This window comes from Heliangelus exortis, chromosome 5 (genome assembly GCF_036169615.1).
Source record: "Heliangelus exortis chromosome 5, bHelExo1.hap1, whole genome shotgun sequence".
NCBI classification, from domain to species: Eukaryota; Metazoa; Chordata; class Aves; order Apodiformes; family Trochilidae; genus Heliangelus; species Heliangelus exortis.
In genome coordinates this window covers 7,608,302-7,627,564 of record NC_092426.1, presented here as the reverse complement: position 1 = coordinate 7,627,564, position 19,263 = coordinate 7,608,302, and the positions used below count along the sequence as shown (strand labels likewise).

At 42.2% G+C, this 19,263-nt stretch overlaps 1 long non-coding RNA gene across 1 annotated transcript in view; it reads right to left on the bottom strand.

Annotated features, from left to right (window-relative positions):
• The window catches only part of LOC139796874 (uncharacterized), a 120,683-nt gene that overhangs the window by 14,243 nt on the left and 87,177 nt on the right, over positions 1 to 19,263 (bottom strand). The window contains exons 4-7 of the long non-coding RNA XR_011726185.1: positions 18,503 to 18,603; positions 18,168 to 18,238; positions 1,175 to 1,289; positions 814 to 891 (exon numbers count right to left, since the gene is read on the bottom strand). This is a non-coding gene — a long non-coding RNA (uncharacterized lncRNA). The remainder of the gene's footprint in view (positions 1 to 813; positions 892 to 1,174; positions 1,290 to 18,167; positions 18,239 to 18,502; positions 18,604 to 19,263) is intronic.

Below are 19,263 nucleotides of genomic sequence, written 5' to 3'. Positions count from 1 at the left end.
CAGGCAGGGGTGTCTTAAGGTGGGGCTACACAAGGAATTTTCCTAACTAGGTCAAGCACAGTTTTGTGAAGGGAGGTGGTGTATGATGAAGCTGAATGAGATGCTGTTGGATTTTGGAAATACGTAAGCATAGAGTTAGGAAGCAATTACCCTTTCAGGTGTAAACCAGTTTCAGAAGGATATTCTGGCTTGCGAAAACAGCTCTGAGCTGTTTGGTTTGAAGGGTAATTAATGAAATCTGTAATTAAAGGAGCACTGAAGTCATTCCCCCTGCCCTCCTCTCCCATCAGTAAAGGACAGGCACAACCATTCTTATAAGATTAATTCACCTACAGTAGTGGCATAGAAATGTGCAATGGAAAAACACAAAGGCAAAGCTCTTTGAAAGAAAAAGAAAAATTTTAAAAAGAGGGTGATTACCAAAAAAACCCCAAACAATTAATCAGTTCTTCTGGGGTGAGACTCAGTTACAACTTTGCTAAGGTTTCACTAATATGTAAAGCTGCAGCATTGCTAAGGAACCAAAACTGCACCCTTCTTATCACCGAAAAATTCTCAATTCCTTCTGACAGGAATAGCATTTGTAATCAAGATCCCTCTGCAGTCTCCTGCCACCAGCACAGGTAGCTACTCCTCATTCATGGACTGAAGATCAGACCCAGAACAGGCTCAGGCACAGAAGCAGGAGGGAAGCAGAACTTGGTTACCAAAGCTCAGAGTTGCACCCCTTAAAAAAAAAAAATCTCAACGCTGCCTCTCCTTGGATGTAACCAACATGGCCTTTGCCCCTTCTCAGGCAGCTGAAACACTCACCCAGGCACATCAGGAGTTTCTGGATGATGCTCAATGTGCTTTCAGGTGAAGTCCCCGGATCCCAACCAGACAGGACAGCTGTGGGCACAGAGAAGAGCTGGTGCTGATATTTAGTCAGAAATTGAATTCTCAGTGTTAGGCAGCAGCTGATTCACATTACAATTTTGGCCTCTAGGATCTAATTTTACCGCTGTCCTCTGGGTACCCAACTCCTCAACTGGAACAAGCCTCAGCCTACACTCACTTCCCAGGAGCAAAGCATCTGTCCTATTTTCATTTCTACCTGGGAAGCCTCTCTCCCCATCTAGCCTGGAAGTAATCAGCCCCACATAATCAGCTATGCACCAGTAATTACCCTCACCCTCAAGGTAGGTTTTTCATGCCTGAGCCAAGCATAAGTCAACAGAAGAATCTTTGCATCTCCCAACAACAGACATGTGCACTGCTGGCTAGTAGGCAATTGCTCCAGGGAAATCCTGGTGTCCAAAAAAAAAAAGACCAGTTACACAGGCATTAAATGGTTCCTTACTCTGCTTCCATCCAACTCTTTCATGTGCTTCCATCCGACTCACTGGATATCCCCTGACCATCTGAATGCCATTTCCAGTACCTCCCTCTGTTGACTTTAGGTGTTTTCCCACCAAACAACCCAGCACCAATATCCTGAAGAGCTGACAGGGAGGTCTGTCAGGGGGGCAATTATTCAACTTCCTTCTCCTAAATGGAGCAGCCCCTGGGACCGCACAGCTTGTGACAACAGGGGAAAAAAATGAATCCAGGGTGTGCTCCACTTCCAGCAGCTCTGTGAAATGCAGAGTTAAGACTTAAGAACCAAGTTCTCCTTCACTTGCCCATGAAAATAAAACCTCACACCTCAGCTCAAGGAAAAAAAAAATTTTTTTTTTTCTTTTTTTTGATGCAAAGGACAAAGTTGGTGTTAATAACAAAAATGCGTTTGTGGTAATATTTTACATTATTTTTGTTTAATATGGGAGAAATAAGATGGTTAATAAAGGGGTAATATTCATACTGCCAGCAAGTATAAGGCAAAAAATACTTTTTGCAGGTAATTAAGAACTGAGACAGCCAACCACACAAGTGTATTGCAAGCATATATTTCAATGCAATGAATATGATTCCTATTTTTAATTAGGTAAGATATAACCAAGAAGGAAGGAAAAATAATTTTAAAATAGTACAAAATACATTGCTCTTTATCCTTCACCAGAAGAGGGCTTGTATGGCCACAAATGCCAACAAATTCAAATTTCTTTTCATTCAAAAACAAAACAAGAAGTTAACTTGCAAATGATTCTGAGAACAGGAATTCTGGAACACTCAGGAATCTCAAAATATTTTGCTAACAAGAAACCTCTATTAAATTATCTACTAAATACAGTAACAATATCAAATAGCAATGAAACTTGTGGGAAAAAGCTCTAACATGAGTAAAATGCTATCAGAAAAGAGAATATATATTTTTAATGCTAACTCTTCCCTCTAAAGTGACAGAATTCACAGGCAACAGCTGCATTTTCACAACATCGCCATTTTCTTGAACCCGTAGTATTTCAGAGGACGTTGCTGGCCAGGTCAGAGACTCTGGGTTCAATTCCTACTTCAGCTCCTCTATAGACTGCTTATATCAACTCAAACAAATCATTTACTATCTCTAGGTATCTCTTTTGATCGCAGTAGTCAGGGTAATATTTATTTTCCCCTGTCCTTGCCTTGTTTGGTTAGCTTGCAGGCTCTTTGAAGAAAGACCTGCCTTTTCCTCATTTAAATAGCACCTCCCAAGAGGGCAGGGAAGAATAGCTTCATCCTGGGTGAATGTACAAATAATGAATGACATTCTCCAGAATGTGCTTGCAGTCACCTTCAGCTGTTTGCTGAGGGGATGCTGCACTGTGGAAGTAACTTCACCCTTTGTGAGGCCTCACTCCCCCAGCCCAATCTTTTTCGTGCTTCAATAAAGAGGTTTTGACAAATGGGATCTTAGTAGCAAAACAAGCAGTAGCAAAATGAAAAATTATGAGGCTGGGAAGCAGCAAGAAGCACAGGAACTAGAGTAGGAATGGAAGGCAGAGAGAACTTATGGCCCTTTCGGGTGCTACCCTTGTGCTTCCAACACTGTGGAGCAGACTTTAAGTAGGATGAGCAAGGACCTGTAGGGATGGCCAGATGCACAGACAGTGCTCTAACTTTTAAGTATGCAGGACAACACAGAAGCAAGTGGGAGACCACTTGATCACACCTTCTTCTAGGCCAAACAAAACCAGCTGAAAACCATATTAACACTCCCGTTGCCTTTGGATCAAGAATGTGGGAGGGTGTTGCAGCCCTCACCAAGGTAGCTGATGGCTGTAACCACTACAGACTTCAGAAGGTTTGCATCTCAGTGGCTCAGTTTTCAACATTACCTTCTTACTTTAACAGAAATATGAGTTAAACTTGGCTTCTTTTACTGACAGTAAATACAGGCGAGGGTGCAGGAAGAAGGAGAAAGATCTCTACATCTCTATTGTGTCTCAGAGTCAACAGAGAAAGTCACCAGCTCTCCCCCCCAAAATATTTCATCTTTTTGGAGAGAAAATGCCATAACTCAAGCAGAAGTCATCACCATGCATCTCCCCAAAACATGACAATCACTGCCTCAGCAGAGGACCATGTCTTGGCAAGGTTGGATTGGGAAATACAAATTTACAAGGTCAAGGGCAGTGGGTTGCAGGATGCTTCTTCCCAAGAACCTTGGGTTTGTCTGGAGATCCTTGGCCTTCCCTACATCTACCTTCACAGACCAAACTGGAACTGGGCATCTCACAGAACACCCTCCTGAGCCAGAGCAGGCTGAGATAATGACTAAACCCACACCATGTTGCAGGACTCACAGGTATCCCCTGGGTGACTCATCTGGTTTAGGCCAAAACCAGCCATGGTGGCAGCATCTTGCTTCACTGTGACCATAGAGGGCTTTTCCATCTCAAGTGATGCCCAAGCATTGCAGCAAGACATTTTCTGGTCACAGCTTAAAGAAAGCAGAGATGCTAAGTGTGGGTGAGCCTTCAGTATCCAGAGCTATACTTAAAAACTGAGCTAAATGCTATTCTAAATTGAGCTCCTTCAAAAACTTTGTGACCTGTCCAGTTCCAGAATAAAATATCCTGAAGTATCTGACACTGCAGGCAGCAGGCCTAGGGAATGGCTAAAACACTTATCTAGACCTTACCAAGATGCAGAGAATTTAAAATCTGTTATAGGTCAGCCACTTGTCACCTGCCTTCATGGTTTAATGGTCTGGATGCTGCCATAAATCATTCCACAAGATGAAACAACATAGCACTGTATATTTGGGAAAGCAGAGGGTAAGGAACTGGAGCCCTGCCATCCAAAATCACCGAGTACCTGTAGCAAGAGGAACCTCTTCTTGCGCCTTGGATGTGGCGCTCCAAGGTCCAATCAGGTGTCCCAGTAGAATCTCACAAATGGTGCTCTGAGCAGCCTGGATCGGTGCTACTGCTCCAAAGGTGGCTAAACCAGCCCCCCAGCTTCCCCAGGTGTGAGCTTTTTATTGGCCCCCTAATCCTGCTCATGCGCAGTAGGGACCTGCCCTAACCGGGCACAGGTGGGCTTCACACGAGGTCAAGCCCACAACCTGGCAATTATTGGCACCTGGTTGCCTCATGTCACTACAAGTACCCAACCATCAACACACACACCAGCTCTCATTGCAAGCAGCTCCTTTCTCTCAGTCACCAGTGAACCAACAGACAGCCCAGTAGTTGCTAAGAGTCAGCTCAAAAAGAGTAAGCATGCTTACCAATGGCCTCATTAGAAAAAATCATAGAATCATAGAATACTAGGTTGGAAGGGACCTCAAGGATTATCTAGTCCAACCTTTCTTGGCAAAAGTACAGTCTAGACAAGATGGCCCAGCATCCTGTCTGGCCAAATCTTTGAAGTGTCCAATGTTGGGGGAAAAAATCTTACCACTTCATGAAGTGCTGCCAGCAAATGTCATTAGGCTGTCAGACAGCTAAGAGATTAAAATAATAGCTAAATGGGGTCAGTCAAAGCCCTCCCAGCTGGTACCTTGGTTTTAGTAGCGGGCCAGGAAAGAGGTAAGAGGGATCCATGTGCAGGGTGAGCATCCCTGGGCACATGTTCCCAGCCTCAGCAGAATGTGGTTCACTCCCAAGAGGGAAGTTGCAACAGGTTTAAGAATTGCCAGGGGGAAAATCAAAAATCATTTTTACTTTCAAGCATAACAAATTGCCCGACAGCTATGGAGTCCAACTCTCCCTCCGTTTAACATAAAAACGGTGCAAATTCCTACACTTTAACAGAGGTGCTTTTGTGTTGGATTTTGTTTAAGATGGTCTGGCTTAATTCACTAGCCCCTAATCAACAGACCTTGAAATTTGTCCCTCCCTTCCTTCCTCACTCCCTTCCTCCCTCCCCCCTTCACTCTTTCATAGACAACACCAGAGATTTTCTAATATGCCTTTCAGGAAAACTGTCCATCAAACTTGTCCTGTTCCTTTTCTTCATTCAGCTCAACTTTGCCTTGCTGTGGATACACGCACTTTACCTTCGAGAGCCCAGAGGAGGGCTTGAAAGAATAACACAGAGGCAAGGGAAGCAAAAAGAAGTGTTGTGAGGATTTTTGATTATTCAAATGCTATGAATTGCCAGAAAACTGGACAGGTAATACCTTTTATAAACAGAGTCTTTAATTTGGGAAAAATACTGAAAACTCAGCATTTCACACCTCTGCTGAGATATGCTCCTGGCTACCCTTTTATTTTTCATGCCGTGTTTTCTGAAACATTACATTCAAGAGAATATATTGCTTTCAAATCATGTACACATGCATGTTTATTAAGTCATTACCATAGCCTTAAGTCCATAAAATCACTGTGGACTGCAATACCACATGTGCATCCAGCAATTAGATGAATAAATTAACCCTGAAAAATTTTCTGCTTGGGGTGGAAAGGAACAAGCTGTACTGGGAAAGTTGAAATAACACCCTGGAATAGAGAAATCATTTTGTATTTGAAAGACTGCTACCTGGCTAGTGCTCAAAAAAGACCAAAGGAAAAAAAAATCACCTAATCATGCTGATGATTACTAATATCTTTACATTTCTGAAGTAAAAGGAAGAAAAAAAGAGTAGAAAACAAGGATCTGGCAGAGCACACAGTTCCAAAGTGCATTACTCCATCAGTGTCATTTTCTATGCGGCAGTGTTCTTTCAATTATTTCTTCCCCTCTCTTCCTCTCTGCAAAGAAAATTGGCAGAAAAAGTTGCCTGCAGGATTGGAGAGGGGTGTTTTTATCAAGCTACAACTAGATTAAAAATCCTTTATCTGAAATGCTGCAGAGGACCAGCCTAAATTAAATCCTTTCTCCCTTTGCTTCTAGGCTGTGAAGGAGTATCATGCAAAGGACGTTTTGTTTAATTTGTATTATTTTATAATTTCCTTTAGTTTTAGTTTATACTTGCACAAGTTACCTATGCAAAAATGAACAAGAGAGAAAGTAGAAAGCTACACATTAAATGTCAAGAAGAGGATGCCAAATGCAGGTTGTTACCTGGAATGTTTGGTCACTCCATCACGTCAGGACAAAGGAGCAGCTCAAGCCTAAGGCTCTGAAAGGCAACTTCTGGCCAGTGCATCATTAGCCCAGACAACAGCTCTCTACCCTTACTGCAGTGCCCTCTTTACCTCCACAGAGGCTATTCACATGGCAGAGAATTTGCAGAACCTGGGCTTGCATGAATCTTTAATTGTATTAATAATCAGTATTTGCAGTGTTGTACTGCAGTGTGACTACCCGAGAGCCTTTTAGTAACTGGGTCACCAGAAATGCCCTCTGTCATCATGCTGACATAATCACCAGGTGTTAACCATACCCACACACATGCTCTGCCTTCATTATGCCCATTTGATGCAAGCCTCTGTCATCTGCACAGCCCTAAAGCCCAGGGGTGTTGACGTTGCAACACAGATACAGTTGGATAAAAATGGAGAAGAGGACAGTAAACAAAGTTGAGAAACAGGGGCAGGGAAAAACAGGACCTGAGAAGTTGGCATCACTGCCAAACTTGTTTCTTTCCTGGGAGTGAACCACTTGGTTTATACAGGAAGGGTTATAAGCACTAGGATCTCTTCCCTTTTAACCCTGTAAAGGGCACCACCATCAAAAATAAGGTTGGGCGAAGAATCAGGAGCCATCCTGACCAGGATATTTTGGGGCAGTTGTTCCAATTTCTGCATTACTGGCTTCTCTGGCTCCATCTCATGTCAGAGGGTACAGGAGCAAGCAGCTATTAACTTGGCTCAGCAGTGATTGCTGTGCACGGTGGCCTGGGCAGAGATTTTTCATTTCATTTTCATACATCATTTACAGCTTCCTGCAGCCATTCCAGAGTCAGCACCAATCTCCTCAGGTTAACATGGAACAAACAGGAAAAGAGATAGAATTCTTTTGTTGTTATTTAAAAGTCTTGTCATGTCTGGGCACATTTGGTGCTGCCACTGATTTCATTTTCAATATACTTCACTGATATAACGAAGTCATTTCCTTGAGAATACACAGGGGAGTCTGGACAGCATTAATGTAGAAGAAAACAAACATTACCAATTTGCTTGTATCAGACCTATTTTCTGTATTGCCCTTTGCTTGTTGTTGGGTATTTTTTTCTTCACATTTTATATTAATATGAAGGGACGGATTCTGACTTTCAGCATCTCTGTAAACCTTTCAAGGACCAAACAGAATTTCTCCAGATTTTTAAGTGTAACCTAGAAGAGGATAAAGCCTTGAAGCTTGCCTCAAAATAGATTATAGATTTTCTCCTGTTTATTCTTCAACTGGGACTGCTAAAAAATATGTAGTGCTGCAGAAATGTCCAAGTGTCCTTCTGAACCCAAGTTCAGACCAGCATTATGTCTGTGTCCTTTCATCATCTATCCTCACTGCTTCAATTGCACACTATATGAAGAGAAGTGTAATAATAACAGCTCTTTGCAGCCTCCAATGGCTATAAGGAGGATTAATTAGTTAATGTTTGCACAGTACAGGGGCCAGGCTCTGTGCTGATTTCCACTTGAGGCTTGTCAGCCTGGGTGGATTAAAGGGAGAACCAACATGGAACTGAGCCTATTGCAAAGAACAGCCCAGATGCAACGATACTAATTTGCCTCAGTTTAAGTTTTTATGGTTTTTTTGTGACTTCAGAGGGCTGCCATGGCTTCACACCTACCTAGTGAGGTCTGTGCCTCAGGACATGGTTGTGGGGACCCAGCCTGACAGGGGTCTTTAGGGAATATCTCAGGTTGTAGAGGTGAAGCCATGATAAGCAAATCTCCAGAACAAGGACTGGTGGCACAGAGCTCTGACTCCATAAATAAGGGGATAAGCAGACCTTGCTTTAAAAAAAAGTCAGGCAGTGGAAAAACAGTTATTTAAGGGGAAAAAGTGTTCCCTCTGTTCTTCTAGACCTCTGATTTTCACAGGTGCAACCAGTACATTGAGGTACTTCATTGGAGAAGAACTGATGGTGTATACCCTGAAGAGTAAGGCAAAATAAGCAAAAAATTATTCTAATTTGGCTTTTCAGTTCAAAAAGTCTTCTATGCAGTGGTTGCATTTCAGTGCATAATAGCATATGGCACTATTACTTGATCCACTTACCAAGGGCAACATTAATGACTTTCCCCTAACCCAACAGTATACACTGTTGAATGGTTAAAAGGATGTTCCAGTAAACAAAATACTCAAAAGCCAGAGTCTGTACTGCTATCCTTCTCCCCTTTGCCCTTTGAATCCAGGCCAGGAACATCTCATCTATCAGATGAAAGAAAGGATTGCCATAGTGAGAGCACAGTGACAGTGGCTCTGATACCAGCTGCAGCAGAGAGCACTGGTGTGCAGGGCAGATCTGCTGCTGAGCTTGATTTAATGCCTGCCTGTTCCAGGAATCATGAGAAAAGGCAAGAATACAGTACAATTCCCCTATGCAAATTCTGTGTAATTTTTCCAGGAGATGTATCCCATAGTTTTCCCACAATAGCCCAAGTATTTGGATGAGCTTTCATGCTCAGGCAAGATTAATTGCTGTGACTGAACAGGGAGCCTTGACACCTAATTCAGCCATCCATGTTAGATGACCAAGACCAGAGTAAATTGTCCTTGTCAAATAATAGTTCTGCTGAAATCAGCTGGACTTACAGTACCCAATAAAACTCATGATCAACAAAGATAAAACCATTAAGTCCAAAAATCCTGACAGATACTAAACTGCAGAATGTATAAAGCAATGATGCATCAAAGAAAGGGGAATAAAAAAAAAAAAAAAAAAAAAAAAAAAAGCCTTTGTGCTTAAGAGTAGCACAGCTAACATTGCACCTTTTGTCAGAACCAGCTCTCAGGATAACTTCTTTTGGGAGGATCTTGCAAGGGAGAAGGAGAGGGAGAGTTTTCTGGCTCGCTGAAGTTAATAGCTAACTGAATTCAATAGAGTAGAATTCCTGTCTCTCTGTGTGCTTAGTGGAATACCACATTTGTTCAGTCCCTTGTACTTGCTCCTGCTGCCCTCTGCTAAATGAAGTATTACTGCATTCCCAGATAAAACTTTCTCCTTTTGTTGCCTCAGTCATGGGCCTATAAAAACAGCATCAACGGATAGAATTGTTAATTGCAGGAATGGGGAAACAGATCTGACATCAGTGGTAATATTCTTTGATAAGTAGTTGTCTAGAAATCACTCCAAAGTAATGTAGAGACATTGAGGTAATTTCCATCAAGAACAGTGCTTGATAGACAGACATATGTGCAGGTAAATAGAACCCGAAGTTAGCAGGATAGCACATACATATTTATATATAAATGCATGCTGATGCAAAAGGGCTCTTTCAGCCAATACAGAGAGATGTAAAATATTCTGGTGAGTCACTCTATTAACTAGGCAAAGAAGCCACTAAATGAGAAAAGAACTGCCAGGTTACATGAAGGCAGCAAGCTTCTGGTGACTCTCTCCCAGAAGAAAAAATTGAGAGAGTATTTCCTGAGACTGCAAGAACAAATGAAAGGATAAAATAACTATGAGTAAGAGTCAGGAAAAGGGTGAGACAGCCCCAGAAAGGTAGCTTGAAATGCTAGAGAAATCATGAAGAATTCCAGTCCTAGATTTGAGGGGATGCTGAAACAATCAGTCATAAAATATTATACAGTGAAGGTGAAGAATAAAATCTTTGAAGATTAAAAAAGAAAGTGTTCATAAAAAATAGGAACTCTGGATGGCAAAGGAGTAGGAAGGAATTTAAAAGTATTTATTAAATGTGTCTGTGAATTTAAAAAAAAAATCAACTTTTGATGGGTTGTAATTGAAGATGCTCCAAAAACAGCCTAATGTAGGCACGATGATCAAAGATTTTTAAGGACAAAAACTCTAACAACAAATCCTCAGGAAGAAGGAAGCTTGGATAATATCCAAAGAGGATTATCTCATGAGAGATATAGTAAGAACACTGCTTCTTTATAACCCTCTTCATATTAAACCCATAGTAAACTGGTGTTTTTCAAAGCAACCACAAAAAAATCGATCATGAGAATGATGTGCATATGACCAGTCTGGAAGCATCAAAGTGGGAGTCCACCGGTATGATCCATGCAGCTTTTAAAAAGGATCATTCATAGCAGCATTACAGTAGTGTCTAGGGGCCAAACTATTTTCTCTTTGTTCTATGTTCTGAACAAACAGTGCAGAGTTTGCCTGAGGAACTAATGACCTTAACAGACAAGACAAAAGGTTGGAGAAAGAAGCTATCCAGGAAAGACAGAGTACTCCCCCCACAACTGCCAAGACAGACTGATGTCTTTGTATAAACTAGGGCCAGCTACCAAAAGTGTGGTAGAAGAGCCCAGTCCTTTGAACACAAACCCTTTGCTTGAGCAATTCCAAAGTCGATGTAAGAATTGCACACTGCTGGTTACCTTTGGTTTGGGGGGTAGCCATAAGTCAAAACTTCAGTGTCCTAGGAAAATGCAGGATTTAAAATCACTTGTGCTTTTTACTGTAAGGAGGCTGACTGCAACATATGTGAAAGATTAAAGGAACATCAGGCAGCTGTTAGAGGTTTGTATGTCATGAACTCAGCTTTGGCAGCACCTTCTGTGAACAGAGTAGTAGAGAGAACAGGATAAAAGTTGATATCAGAATCCAGTGGTCTCAGTGGACTCAAAGGATTTCTGCTGCCCAAGAATACTGCTGCACAGCTATCCCATACATGAGGCCATTAACTTCTTGATTTTACTGGCCAATCACATTTTCTTAATTGTTTGACCTCACCTACCTTTACTCCTTGGATGATCCCATCAGAAACCAGTGCTTCTCTGGCATTTCACTCTGTTATGTGCTGCCTACCAGAGCATGGAGAAAGCACAGAGACCTTGGCCAACCAAAAAGGTGCCTGGAAATTGTGCAGAAATGGCAAGGACGTATCTGCAGAACTGAGCATTACTCTGGCCTATAGAAATAGCCAAAGAAAGGAAATCAAAATAAAATGTTCTTAATCTTCCTCTGTTATCCCTGCCCAGGAACTGGGGATCATTTTGGAAGCATTATAATCTGCAATATACTGAAGGCATTTGCTCACCATTGGATGTGGGGTTACAGAAGCATCCTTACATATTAGAAGACCATCATGTCCCAGACAATGGTCAAAGGCAGATATCCAGGACAGAACATAAGAAAGAAAACCTACAGTGATGTTTCCTCAGAATAAACACTTTGCTTCCACAGGCTTTTGGAATCAAACTTGTAGTCAGTAGTCTTCACTAATTTTTTTCCTGCCATTAATCTGCCCAAGGATGTTTTGTTTGTTGGTTTGTTTTGAATTCTTCAATAGGCAAAACAGCCTCTGGCAAAAAGTTTCACAGAACTAGGTACCATGTACAGAAACATTTCTTTGTGCCTCTTTTGTACCAACCATCTGCCAGCTTCTTCTGATACCTCCTAACATGCAATTAAATGTGGGAGGAAAGTGATCAATTCCCCCTTATTTACCATCTTTACAACATCCATTTATGGACACATCAGTACAGATTTCTCATCTCCAGCTCTTATTCCAGTCAGGTGTTCCTCAGAAAGAATCTCTTCATATTTCATTCTTGCTACCCATCTTTGAACTTGTTCCATGTGTGCTGTATCCTTTATGAGACCATACCAGAAATGCATACAGCATTAAAAAGTTAACAAGTGCCATAAAAACGCTGCCTATTGTATTCTCTGCTCCTCTCTAGACTGTTTAACATTTCATTTGCATCCTTATCAATATCACAGATGATGCACCATGTCATTAAGGAACGAAATTCGAGGGAAATAAATACAGCTTCCCAAAGACAGAAGCTACTACTGGCAGCATGGCCCAGACAGCCTCAGATGCCATTGCCAACAAATTAATATACCAAAGGGAGCTAAACCACTGCTGCTATTTTAGGCTTCATTTTGGTAAATAGTGATCACATTACGGAAGAAGCGATCAAAGAAAAAAACCTTTGACTGAACGCTCACAAGTTGATTCAGTTTAAATTAAATGGAAGAGCAAACAAAAATAGGGCTGTAATTGAGGTTCTACGTTTCACATGGGCAAAATTTGAGAAACTAAAGGAACTAATTAGTCAACTTAGCTGGACTAAAGAACTGAAAGGCATGAATGTGGGAAAGGCCCGAGATTCTTTTCAGCCAAAAGTATAGAAACCCCTTCCAACAGATGTCACAAGCCAGGGAAAAACAAAGCCTGCAAAAATTAGTCTAGTAATTCACTTCTACTTTAAGTGAATGGGTAAACCACCTCAACAAAGGATAACAGCAATTAACCAAAGGCCAACAAAGAATGGAAACCAGACAACTCAGCAAACAGAGGCCTAAATGAGACTAGAAGAGAAATGCCAAAAGTCAAGCAGAGTAAGGCCTTGCAAAGGATACAGAAGTAAACAGAAATGGGGCCTTCAGCTCTATAAATAAAATAAACAGTGAAGAAAGGAGTGGGGCAGACAGATGAGAGCTTTAAGACATAGAGGTTCCAGAAACCAAATTAGAAGTATGCTCTACACTGATTTTTTCAGCAAAGAAAATATTGATAAAGAATGACAGCGTGGCTGATGATAACAAAAGGATCGGAAGAAGCATATCTGAGAGAGCAGATAAGCTCAAAAGCTTAATGCCTTCAAGAGTATCTCCTTTTTCTTGGGATTGAAACCACGAACATGAGCCAGCAAAGCAAAACAGAGTTGGTAGGTGGGAGAGTCCACAGAAAGGAGAGATAAGGGAAGAGAGTAGAAGGAGATGAGAGTAATGAGGTCAGCTAAGGTAGGAGGTTAAGATGAATTTGTCATGCAGTGCTGTTGAACTGACCCCAGGTTTCTGCTCCAGGAAATCCAGAGGCAGTGAAGACCCCAGTGAGATAAGGAGCATTTTCACCTCCAATGCTTGCTTTCCTCATCTGAGAACAGGCAATCCATGCCAAAAGCTATCTTCTCTTTGTGCCTTGAGAGGGGAGAGCTGCAAATTTGAAAAATCTTCAAAATACTTCTGAGAAGCAGCAGGAGTGGACTAATGAGAGTGTTCTCCTGTATAAACGTTGGCTATAGGTTGGTCTCCAGAAAGGCTTGGAATAAATGGGATGACCTTTTCATTTGGGAGAGCTTAAAATAGGAGTTGTCCCACAGAGAAAATTCAACAGAAGAGCTTTTGGGCAGTTTCTCACTGCTGAATATTTATGCTAATACCATTCTAAATTAGAGCAAAATTAAGTGAATTTTGTTCTGCACGGGGAGGGCTCATCAGGTGGTGAGTCTAGTCTACCAGGGTGGCTGAGATAGTAACTCAGTTAAAGAATTATTTAGCTATCAGCTGGGAACCACATCACTCTCATTTGGCAGAGAATGCCTGGCTTACAAGACATTAATCAGGTATCCACTGGAGAAGAAAATAGTGATACTTTTACAATAGACTGTAATTTCAAGTGTGGTTAATAAGTGAATAAATAAAACATCCATCAATAGCAATAGATGCAATTTTTGTATCTGCAGAACTCCATTAAAAGAGCTACATCTCTTTCATCACATTGAATTCATGTTAAAATACCTTCCTGACCTCAGCTGCACTCTGTAGTCTTCCACCTTGCACTGTAGTTTTTTAAACAGCCACCCAGAAAAAGGCTTCCTTGCCTTTCCTTGATACATTCAGTACCTGAATGTGTAACATCTGTCCTACCAAATGACCCAGTCATGGAATCCAAGTGAAGCCCAGCATCTGGTCTGGATCTGGATTCAGCAGCAACTGGAAGTCCAAAGTCCTTTGAAAATTCTGGTCTCAGTCACATAGCAGAGCATCAGCCATAGGGCTGCCATATTTCTGTCCCAGGTTTCCAGGAAGCATCAGACATGCTATGCCTATGTTTCACAGATGGTCTGTGCTTGGAAACACATGGCATTTATTGTGCATATACAGACCATCTGTCCAGTGCACAGACCAAAGGCCTGTGGCTCCTGGAAATTCTGGACACACCACACGTGCTCTATGGCTTATCTGGGCACGTGCAGAAACTGCATCTGCCTGAGCAGTCAGAGCCTCCGAAACCCAAGGCAGAGCTAACGAATTGCTTAACTTAAAATTCTTCCATAACGTAGGGTAGCTCAAAATATGAACTTTCACAGGGTAAGAAGGCTCTTACTGACACTGTCACAGTATGATCTGCACTGACTGGTCAGCCTCACAAAAACTGCTGAAGCTCAGAAGAAGGCACAGCTTCTCTGGGGTCACACTAACTTGGTACCATCCAACATTTTGGGAGGGCAGCAGATCCCTAAAAATAGTTCCAGCAGTGATGCTTTCATTTATATAGGCATAGATTTATTTATTTATCGATGTGTTTAAAAAAAGAGAAATACATAAGTAAATAAAAATTATATATATATATTATATTATGTTACATTATGTTATATTAATTTATAGAGCTTATTCTCCCTTATTGTCTGGGTAATCTCAGACACCTGAATACTACACTTCACCAAAAGGCACTTGCTGGACATGTTGTGAAGGCAAAAGGTTGTGCATAATCTGCTCCAGCACTGGGGAGATGCACACACCTCTCAATAGTCACATACACCCATGCAAATTACTGCTCTGGGCAGCAAGCAGGACACCCATATTATTGTAATATGTCCCCTAATAGAAAGGAAGTTTATACAGAGAGTTGATTGGTACATTTGATACCTGGATATTTCAGGCAGTCCTGCCCTGAGGTTCTCTGAATCATCTGATCACACATCACCCCAGCTGTAGCTCGTTGGGTGGAAAGAAGAGTGATGATAGCATATGTCTTCTGCAAAGGTTACACCTGCCAGATGGAAAGGCCTCCTGAAGATGCAGTAGCAGCTAGAGGTTACTCAGCTGCTCACCACCTCTCACTTTCTCTCCTCCACATAAAGGGCAGCTGAGCAATTACTGAAGAAAAGGAAGAAGCAGCCTAAGCCTGCACACGTGAAGATCGTGTTGCAGGAGCACAAATCCCAAGTCAATGGCATTAAAATGCAGCCTGAAAAACACCAGCCTTGACAGAGCTTGCTTTATTAGCACTGTTTAATCACAGAAAGGTCCCTGGGTGCTGACCTGATGGGCAATATCTGTGTGCTGCCACCACTAGCTAATCACACCTTGGACCTGCAGGCAGAGACACTCCCATGATCCTGGCAGGAGACAGCCACACACCCCCTCAGAAGATACATCATCACCCTGCTCAGACACCCTGCTCAGCCTGTCCTCTTTGGGGCAGGAATGAGGTGGAAAGGAGCTCTGGATTGAGGATGCTGGGAGTAAGGAGTCTTGTGGGAAGCATGTGACAGGGCAGAGCAGCCACCATCCTGGGGGAGGGCACCAAGGGAAGGACAGCCTGCCCTGATGGATCTGCTCACCCAACCCAGCAGAGCAACGGGGTCTGGACAGTTGGTGTGAGACAGAAAAGCCACCAGTTCCTGTGAAATCAGACAGTAGAGAGGAGCCAGCTCAACCCAACCAGGAGCTCTGCAGAGAGACATCACCCTGCAGCCTATGGTCCCAGCCAGCATCATCCCAAGGAGTGGAAAGGGAGGGTGGTGGCATCGCCTGCTCGCCATCTGGGAAGGTGAGATGAGCCACAAAGGTGAGACAGGGAGAAGGGAAATGACTCAGGGGCTTGACACATCAGACAAATGGGAAAAAATAAATAACAACGAACACCCAGATGCTCAGAGAAGGGCGGCCACGGGAGATAGCCAGATTAGAAAAGACAAATAAATGTGTGGGGGAGTGGATATGAGATCAGACAACCAGGGTCAGGCCAGTTCAAAAACAAGCTCTGAAAGTCCTTAGAATACTGTTGGGCTTGATTGGGAGGAAAGGAAGCCTTTGAAAAGTGTTGAAGGGACCGGGTGATATAAAACCATAGCCTGCCTGCAGAAAACAGCCTGGCTTTGTCAGGATGAAAATCTCAGTGCACTGTTCTTCTCTTGCTTAGCATCATTTAAATCATGAATAATCTCACAACAAACTACATCAGGTTAAAGCCAGGGTGAGGGAGAGAAACATCACATCTCTTTCCTTTAGAGAGAGGCCCACAGAAAAAAAAAAAAAAAAACATAATAGAAGGAGATTTACAGCAGTCAAGAGGAAAAGATTGAGTATAGCAAGAATAGGAGTTACAGCAGTAGAACTGCAACAGGGTAAGGCTTGAAGGAGGAAGCAGAGGAGACTGCAGATGTGAAAGGGAGAAGAATGAGAAAAACTAGGGGCAAGCAAAATCCAGTGTAGCTTCAGTTAGAGGTACAGTTTTGCCATGTGCCCCAAATCACAAAACCTGCTTTTCTAACTAGAAATGTGAATCAAGGACTGGCTGTGCTCGCACAAGTGGATTCATCCTAGTCTCTTCAGAGGAGTTGGTGAGGGTAGTCAGTGCTTCTGCCACATCTTTTTCTAGTGCCTGAACTCCATGAAAAGGTCAGCTACAAATATAGGCAGAACCTCCCATTACTGTGCTATGAAACCAGTTGTTCTGGTGGCCACATGGCAGTTCTGCAGCTGGGGAGGGCAGAGACAGGATGAGGAGAGGTGTGGGGACCCTACTGCTGGCTTTGAAGTGTAGTCCCCACACCAGAAAAGAATTCCAAATTGAGAGCCCATGCTTTGAATGCAGCTTGCTCCCCAGTCACCAACTGAACTCCCTATTTAACACCCACATTATTACCAGAGATGCAAACACTCCAGTGCCCATGATAGTGTATGTTAAACCAGAGGTAGGCTGCAACCCCATTTATCAAGCAAAGAACGGTCTCTAGAGATATTATTGTTTTAGATGGAGTTTGCAGGGCAAGAGGTTACATGAAATGCCTTCTCAAGGCAACAAACAATTGCTCTGTTTGTCATAAGGCAAAGAAAAGATGAGATTGCGACCCCATAAGAGAACAGTTTGGGGGTCATAACTTTGTGTTGACAATTTTCTGATGTAAAAGCAGAGAGTTTAATGAAGAATGACTGAAAAAATCATGGGGCATTGTAAGTGAATCTCACTACTTTAAACTGGTCTCAGTAGGTAGCCTAGCAATGCCATATAATGTGTGTATATACATCCTGCTACCAGCATCCTATCAAACTGAAATGACAAACACTGCCCAGCCACACTGTTTCTGCAAGGGAGTCAGGCTTCTCTTTATTTCTCATTTAGGGAAAAATGACATGGATATCAAGCAAGAGATGAACGTCTCTTGGATAAGAAGAACAGCAGTGGTGGAAAATATCCCCTATTCCCAAATGATAGGGATGAGTATATCTAATTAAAAAATAATCTTTTATTGTCTGCCAACTCAATCTAAGTTTCAATATACAAACCAGCAATTACAGGAAGTAGATAATCAGTTATGCATTTAAAAGACTTTCTGCTGAATTTCATGTCCTTTAATTACATGAACATTTTTAAAATAAAAATTCATTTTCTTGGAAGTGCAGGGGAAGGAGTATCCAGACTAGGAATGCATTTACTATAACCGTGGCCAACAGAAACAGAGTAACAAAAGCTAATCATCCTGTTTTTAATCATGTGTCACAAATAATACCTCTAAGAACTAACTTCATTGCCCTAAGGCACCTTAAGTATTCACATTATCCTTCCAGTTTTTGAAGCATGAACATCACTGCATTTTAAGCACCAAAACTAGATGCTGAAAGCTTTAAAGGTGTTGCTGGCACCTGTGTGTCTGTAGCAGAGGTATTAGTTGGATACACATTTTGTTCATACTTAAATACTTACTATACAACACCTGTTGCAGAGATCTCTGTGCAGTGATGTGTCTTTTGCAAAGTGCATTAAGGACACCAGTCCTACAAGTAAGAAAACAGAAGGTCTGAAAGTCAAGTTTAAAATATTCAAGGACGTAAGGTTATGCATCCTTCTTACCATTAGGAAGTCTCAGGAGCGAACATCACTTTGGCAGAACCTTTCTGCCATCATCACTATCCCAGGTCTCATTAAAGCTCACATCATAAATGATAGTAGACCCTCAGACACACCAGAACTCCAGAGTACAAAGGGGGGAGAGTGAAAAAGTGATGAGGCACTTAAAAATTGGACAATTTGCTGCTTACCTGTTGCTGATACCTGCTATTTCTGTCGCTCAAGGTGTACTGCTAAATATTGTTACATCCCCCACATCTTCTCTGTCCTGCCTGCTCTATCACAAGATTTTCTGCAAAAACAAAAATGTGGCTTTCTTTTATAAATCCGATCCTTTAGCAGTGACAGGTATCACTACGGCTTTCTGCAAACAGATTGTTGCTACAGGAGATGGCTCTTCCTCCATGGCTGGCACTCCATGGCACTGAGTAGCTCTACATCCAGCAGTAATATCTACAGGCTTAAACATCCAATTTGGTCTTCTATTTTTATAATTTTTTCTCAGTTTATTTGTTTGTGGGCTTTTTTAATGCAAAATAAGCCATACACATGCAGTCATTACCAGAATAATCCCTAGGCAGGCAGGAGTGGCTCCCTCCAGTCCTAGCTCAGTCGGTGTGTTCCTACCCACCTTAGCTCACCAGCACACACACAAAATGTGTTCCCCTTCTGACATATTCAGCACTGAATATGCTTCTGCTCTTCAAAGCAGACTGTAAACTGCAGGGAATCAGTCTCCTTCAGTGGTCAGTATTTTCCAGCATCCCTGGACTAGACAAAGGGGTGACAGGGTCTAGAAGAGCTGCTCTGGTGTAGGATGTGTGGATGTGATGTTCCTATATCCACTGGTGCAGAAGGTGAGAGTAAAGCATAGGCTACAGCCCAGCAACATACTAATGCTCATTCATGGCTCTAGTAGGAGAACAGGAATCTGGCTGCTTCATCTCCAAGT